The following is a 7,186-nucleotide window of genomic DNA, read 5'->3' as shown; positions in this document are numbered from 1 at the left end:
CGCGAAGATTGAACGGAGCTGTTGCCGGGGATGGCCTACCATATTGAAATTACACGTACTTCTTATCTCCACCGCAATTACCCTCTCTTGTCTTTTCCTGAAATATAAGAAATTCATTTAACTTCGTCTTCAAGTGTTCTCTCAATCAATCTAAAGCCAGCTTCTCACACCATCGCTTCTTGTCAAACTCTCTTCTTTCTCAGTCACTTTGAGTTCTGAAGCAAAACAAGGCATGGCTGCAGCAGCTGTGGGACAAGCTTTGCTCTCTGCTTCTGTCCAGACCTTACTGGATAGGATCACCTCAAGCGAGTTTCGAGATTTCATGAACAACAGAAAGCTCAATGTCTCTCTCATGGATAAGATGAAGATTACTCTGTTGATGCTCGATGTTGTCCTCAACGATGCAGAAGAGAAGATGATCACCAATCATGCAGTAAAGGAATGGCTTGAAGAGTTGAAAGATGCTGTCTATGATGCTGAGGATTTACTGGATGAGATCAACACTGAGTCTCTCAGATCCAAGGTTGAAAAAGATTCTCAAAACGTCGCTAACAAGGTGCGATCCTTCTTCTCTTCTTCTTTTGGTGAATTTAACAGGAGGATGAACTCCAAGCTGGTAGCAGCATACCAAAGGCTTGAAAACTTTGCCAAGGAGAAGGATATCCTTGGTTTGCAAAGTGTTAGCTTGAGAGTGCATAAAACACCTTCAACTTCATTGGTAAATGAATCCGATGTGGTTGGTAGAGAGGATGAAAAGGAGAAGCTAATGAAAATGCTTCTGTGTGATGAAGATCCAAAGGGTAATGACATAGGAGTGATCACTATATGGGGAGTGGGAGGGTTGGGTAAAACCACCCTTGCTCAGCTCCTTTACAATGATGAGAAGGTGCTGGGGCATTTCGATTTGAAGGCATGGGCATGTGTTTCAGATGATTTTAGTGTTTTGGAGGTGACAAGAATCTTCTTGAGTCCATCGCTTCAAAAGTCTACGATAGCAAAAATCTAGACTTCCTTCGTGTTGAATTAAAAAATAGCTTGAGGAATAAAAAGTTTTTGATTGTGTTGGATGATTTGTGGAATGAGAAATATAGCCATTGGGATGACCTTGTAACCCCATTTCACAGTGGAAGAAGGGGAAGCAGAATCATCATAACAACTCGTCAAAAAAGAATTGCTGAAATCACGCATACCTTTCCTGCGCATGAGTTGCGTTGTCTCTCAGATGATAATTGTTGGCTTTTACTCTCCAAGCATGCATTTGCAAATGAAGATCCAAACAAATATCCAGAGCTAGGAGCAATCGGTAAGAAAATTGCAAGAAAATGTGGTGGCCTACCAATTGCTGCTAAAACAATTGGAGGTCTTTTGCGTTCAAAAGTGGATGAAAAGGAATGGAATATAATTCTAAATAGCAACCAATGGGACATACCAAATGATGGTGTTATGCCAGCTTTGCATCTGAGTTATCTCTATCTTCCATCACATTTGAAGAAATGCTTTGCTTATTGCTCAATCTTCCCTAAAGATATGTTGTTAGAGAAAAAGAAATTGGTCTTGCTATGGATGGCAGAAGGCTTTGTACACCAACAATCCCATGGGGAGAAGACATTTGAAATGGAAGCAGATGACTACTTTAATGAATTATTGGGTAGGTCATTCTTTCAGCAAGATGGTGGTGATCCAAAAAAGTTTGTTATGCATGATCTCATCAATGATTTAGCCTAAGTTGTATCTGGAAAGACTTGCCTATGGTTTGAAGGCCAAAAATTTTCAAAACCTACTCTTCGTCATTTATCATATCCTAGGCAATGGTTTGATGGCTCTAAAAGGTTTGAGAACTTTTATCAATTAAATTGTTTGAGGACTTTTTTACCCCAATCTATATACGATGGGAGGATGACACATTGTTCATTGACCAGGAAGGTACCACGGGATTTGTTGCCAAAACTAAAATGTTTAAGAGTACTATCTTTGTTTGGCTATCACAACGTCAATGAGCTGCCTGATTCAATTGGTAATTTGCAGCATTTGCGATATCTGGACCTTTCTCACAGTTTAATTGAAAGATTGCCTGATGCTGTCTTTACACTTTACAATTTGCAGACATTGCTTTTGTCAAATTGTAGGTGTTTTAAGGAATTGCCAGGAAAGATAGAAAGGCTTATTAATCTACGTCACTTGGACATTAGTGGCACCGCTTTAAAGGAGATGCCTAGACAAATTACAAAACTAGAAAATCTCCAAAGTTTGAGTACCTTTATCGTGGGCACACAATCGACTGGATTGGGAATTAAAGAGTTAAAAAAGCTCCCTTGTCTGCAAGGTAAACTTTCCCTTTCAAAACTAGAAAATGCTGTTGATTCAATGGATGCTTTAGAAGCAAACTTGAAGAGGAGAGACAAAATTGAGGAGTTAGTGTTGAAATGGAATTGTGATGCTCAAGATTCACAAATCGTAAAAAATGTGCTTAACATGCTGCAACCTTCAACAAATTTACAAGGATTGACCATCAACCATTATGGTGGCACAATCTTTCCAGATTGGGTGGGAGATTCTTCATTCAAGAATATTACATATTTATCAGTGAGTGATTGCAAGTATTGCATTTCGCTTCCATCATTTGGACAATTACCTTCTGTCAAAGAGCTTGTTATTGAAAGAACGGAATTAGTACAAAGAGTTGGACATGAGTTCTATTGTAGCAATGTAGAGTCCTCTTCCTTTCCACCATTTCCATCCTTGGAAATTCTAGAATTTCGAGAAATGCTTGTGTGGGAGGAATGGATATGTTTGATGGTAAAGGTGCCAAATTTCCTTTTCCTAATCTCAAACTTTTGAGTTTATATGATTGTCCTCTGTTGAAAGGAGGCCTGCCTAGTAACCTTCCATCGCTGACAAAGGTTTCTGTTTCAAATTGCAAACGGTTAGAGGCAAAATCAACAGCTTTGCTTTGGATTGCATCTATTGAAGAATTAGAAATTTATAAATTGAAGCAAGGGTTATTGGGAGCTCTTGATGATTATTCTTTGGACTCTTTGAAATTCATAACAATTAGGGAGTGTGATTGCTTGCGATCTTTGCCGAGAATGATAATGGGTAGCCATTTTCTTTTAGAGTTATCTCTGCATGATATCCCATCAATCATCTCCTTTCCAATTGAAGGTTTGCCCGCTTCTTTGCAATGTCTTGCAATTGGTAGTTGTGAGAAATTAGAGTTCGCACCTCAGGAATCTTTACAAAACTGCACATCATTTGAAGACTTGAGGATTTGGAATAGTTGTCATTCCTTGGCATCCTTTCCATTAGGTTGTTTTCCCAAGCTTACATACCTTCAAATTATGAATTGTCAAAATTTAGAGACCTTTACATATGTTAGGGGGTCTGCTCTTGCCTTAAAATTATTTTCGATCACAAGTTGCAAAAAATTTAGATCAATGTCAGAAGTACACATTGATTCCCTTGCCAGCCTTCAACATTTGTATCTAGGAACTCTTCCAAACTTAGAATCATTTCCTCAATGTGGTTTGCCTTCTAATTTACAAGCTTTGGAAATTAGTGGCTGTGAGAGACTATCTTGTATACAATTGAAGATTGGGGTTTTCAACGGCTGACTTCTCTCTTAACATTGCGAGTTGGAGGTGATGAAAGTGAAACTATACTCCATAATTTACTAAACAATCAATTACTGCCCAACTCTCTTGTGAATATCTCCATATTTGATTTCCCTAATCTTAAACATTTAGATAGAAAAGGGCTGCAACACCTTACTTCTCTCGAAAATCTCTCCATCCATTTCTGTCCAAACCTTGAATCCTTGCCAGAAGATGCACTGCCACCCTCTCTTCAGTTATATATCTACAGGTGTCCTAAATTAGAAGAAAGATATAATTTTGAAGGAGGAAAACACTTGTCTGACATCTCTCATATTCAAACCATAATAATTAATAAAGAAGTACTATGATCCTTGAGATGGTGCGGCATTGCGTCAAAAGGTGAGCTCTCTAATTCCAAAACAATCAAACTTTTCAGTATTGTTTTATTTTCCCACAAATACTTTTTCCCTCTTTATTTTTTCATTTCCACGGCACACATAAAAATTTTGGTCTTCCCTTCATGATCATTGCATCAATCAACATTAATTATAGGAAACATCTTACCTAAATCATATATACCTTAAGTTGTAAAATTTTCTAAGCCAAGACCATCAATGCTTCTGCAATTTTTATTTTCTTGAAAAACTTATAAAACTGTGAAACATGTGGTTTAATTTAGAGTCCTATAATTTCTCATACAAATAATAATAATAATAATATCACTACTGGTAATATTTGTTATACTATTTGTGCACACCTGAAGAGTGAGAGAGAATCTTTTTTTTTTTTGAATGGTCAATTAATTATCAAGTCATCACAGGGATATGAGTGAATTATATAACGTTGAAAAGATTTAGAGCCATATCTAATTATTTGGCTTGGTATCATATTGCGTATTTAATATCTATGCTTGATTAGTGTATTCATGAATGAAGTGTGATTTGAACCCCATACATTTATATTTGTAATGAGATTTGAGTTATAATGTATGTATGTATGTATGTATGTTAACTATTTAGTTTTTAATTTTATAAGATTTATTTTTTTGATAAATTAGGTTAGAGAAGATGAGGAAGCAGTCAAAAAGAGACAAATATGATATGCAGGAAAGGCGGGCAAGAAGTTAACCTAAACATTGCTGAGGCTAAGTACAGGTCTAGTTTTTTTTAATGTTTAATGATTTTTTATAAAAAATATGTAAAAGCATTTCAATGGATCTGATTCTTTTTTTTTTATATTATTAGGTTATAAAATATGGAAGGAGCTCACAAGAATGGCTCCACTTTCAGCACGAAGAACTGGTGAGAAACTAATTAATCCTCTCTTCATATTCTTGAAATTCTTAACTAATTAATGATATATATATATATATATATATTTATAGAGACACACACAAACACACAAACACACTTTATGATGAGTTCTTTTTTCAGATTTATTTTGGTAAAAGATGATCTTGGTCTGGTTGAGGTTTATTGTATTTTAAAACAAAATATACTAATTCCAAGTTTTTTAATTTAATAAAATCATTATATGAAAATTCAAGTCAACAAAAATATCTTAGTTTTATATATATTCACACATTATTTATAAAAACCAAATCTAAAGTTTGACTTAATGTTTTTCTTTTAATTGGATATCGCGGTTAACTTTTTATTGACTTACTCTAAAATTTCTTTAAGTAGAATACTATAGGCTTTCAATATGCAAAGCAATAGCCAAGTGTCTACTAAAAGTATGACATGCCTAGTAATACTTATAGTTAAAAAAAAAAAAGTAAACCACTTTTTTAATTGTTGTGATTGAAACTTTACTTGAGTCATGAAATCTATTATGATATTTTGGTTTGATAATGCTTGTCAAAATAGGTGAGGAAAATCAGTAAAATTGCTCTGTTTCAAACAGAGTTATATGAGAAGCAATGAAGACAAGTGAAAAACTAATTCAACTATCATTACTTTATCTCCTTATTTATCAGTCCCAACGATTAAATGAACATAAAGGTGATGTTTTTAGCTATACATACATACATATATATATATATATATAAAACTTTCACATTAGCTAAACGATCTGATAGTGTAAAACTTGTATACCATTGATGTTTATTTTATGTACAGTTGTGCAGAAGGCAGAATTGAATTTCCTCATCAATTACCATGTTACCTCAACAACAAAAAGCGCAACAAAGGTATGATATCCTAGATTTAGTATTAGATACTTAGTTCAGTTTATTGAGATTAGTGTCTTAATTAACACTCTTTCAATTTACCCGGACATTCCTCTGCATTGATTAATTCGCATCTTGCAATTCTCATATACTCATTTTAGTATATTAAGACAATGTCTTAAAATGAATATGAGATTTTATTTTTCATAAATCTGGTCGAAAAATATATGTGTGGTGTTTTAGAAAGTAACGAACCCTATATATGTTCATATATATAGTCTTGTAATTAGTAACTGAGAATTTTTCTAATGTATTCCACTTTAAATATATGTTTTGCAGACTTACACTGATATACCTTTCTTCTTGAAGATTCTATGACATACACATCTTCTAACTATTTTAAGGTAAATGAGAAAATTAATTTGGTCTTTCATGAGTCATCAAATTGTTTAATTTACTAATTCTAATAGGTTAAGAATCTACCCTCTTGCTTTTAGACAATATTTGGTTATTAGTTTTGATGATAACAAGTAATATTAAAATTATTTTAAATGAGAATTGATATTTTTGGAAACTGAATCTGATTGATTGTCTTCATTGCAAAATCAGGAAACAACAAATAATTGACAATGGTCATGGAGGAAATTAGTTGTTGGGACCAAGAAAAGAAGGAAAGTTAACCATGACAAAATACAAAAAGAAAATTGATGTTGACGAATGATTTACAAAGAGATGAAAGATTGAATTTGAAGGTGCAAGCAGATTATTATTTATCCAGCTTAATTGTGTATTTCCTAAATATCATTGTTGGAATTTGAGCATCTGGGTGCTTAGAATGTTTTTGCTACCTAGCTTTTTCAATAGTAAACTACTTTTTACATTTGTTTTATTAGTTTTGGGTGAGTTGGGTGAAACCATGCATGCTAATTTTAGGTGAGTTTTGTAAAAACTTTTGTCATAGTTGTGAGTGAGCTCAATGCACAACTTATCGGGATTGTAATTGAATTTTTATAATGGGAAAATCTCTTGAATGTTTCTCAAGAGGACTGGACATAGGTCAGGGGACCAAATCAGGATAATTCTTGTGGTGTGTGATTCTCTCTCTTCCAATTTCTCTTATTTTTAAGCTAACTTATGTACCTACACATTTCATCTCACATATAAACGCTATCAAGATGTTTTAAACTTGATATAATTAAATCATTATTAGAACTGTTGTTACCATCTATGTTAAATCTGGAGTGTCCAGATTGCTGATTAGATTTAATAAAAAAAACTATAATTTTTTATTTTAATAAATATAAAGTGAAAATTAAAATAAATATATTTAATCTGAATCATTTAAATTAAATTTAAAGAGTTCAATTTAATATGGATGAGAGCAGGGTGGGAGAAGGGAAGTTGGGTCCTGCAAGTTTTTCAC

The 7,186-nt window shown here is 33.7% G+C and overlaps 1 pseudogene; it reads left to right on the top strand.

The window, feature by feature from the left end:
- The first annotated feature begins 232 nt into the window (after positions 1 to 232).
- Positions 233 to 6,842, top strand: LOC129317296 (putative disease resistance RPP13-like protein 1; annotated as a pseudogene).
- The last annotated feature ends 344 nt before the right edge of the window (positions 6,843 to 7,186 follow it).

The sequence above is a fragment of the Prosopis cineraria genome, unplaced genomic scaffold (genome assembly GCF_029017545.1).
Source record: "Prosopis cineraria cultivar Desert tree isolate PC_DT_omini unplaced genomic scaffold, ASM2901754v1 PC8, whole genome shotgun sequence".
In the NCBI taxonomy this organism is placed as follows: Eukaryota; Viridiplantae; Streptophyta; class Magnoliopsida; order Fabales; family Fabaceae; genus Prosopis; species Prosopis cineraria.
Note: the sequence above shows the minus strand (reverse complement) of the source record. Positions and strands in the feature narration are given on the sequence as shown.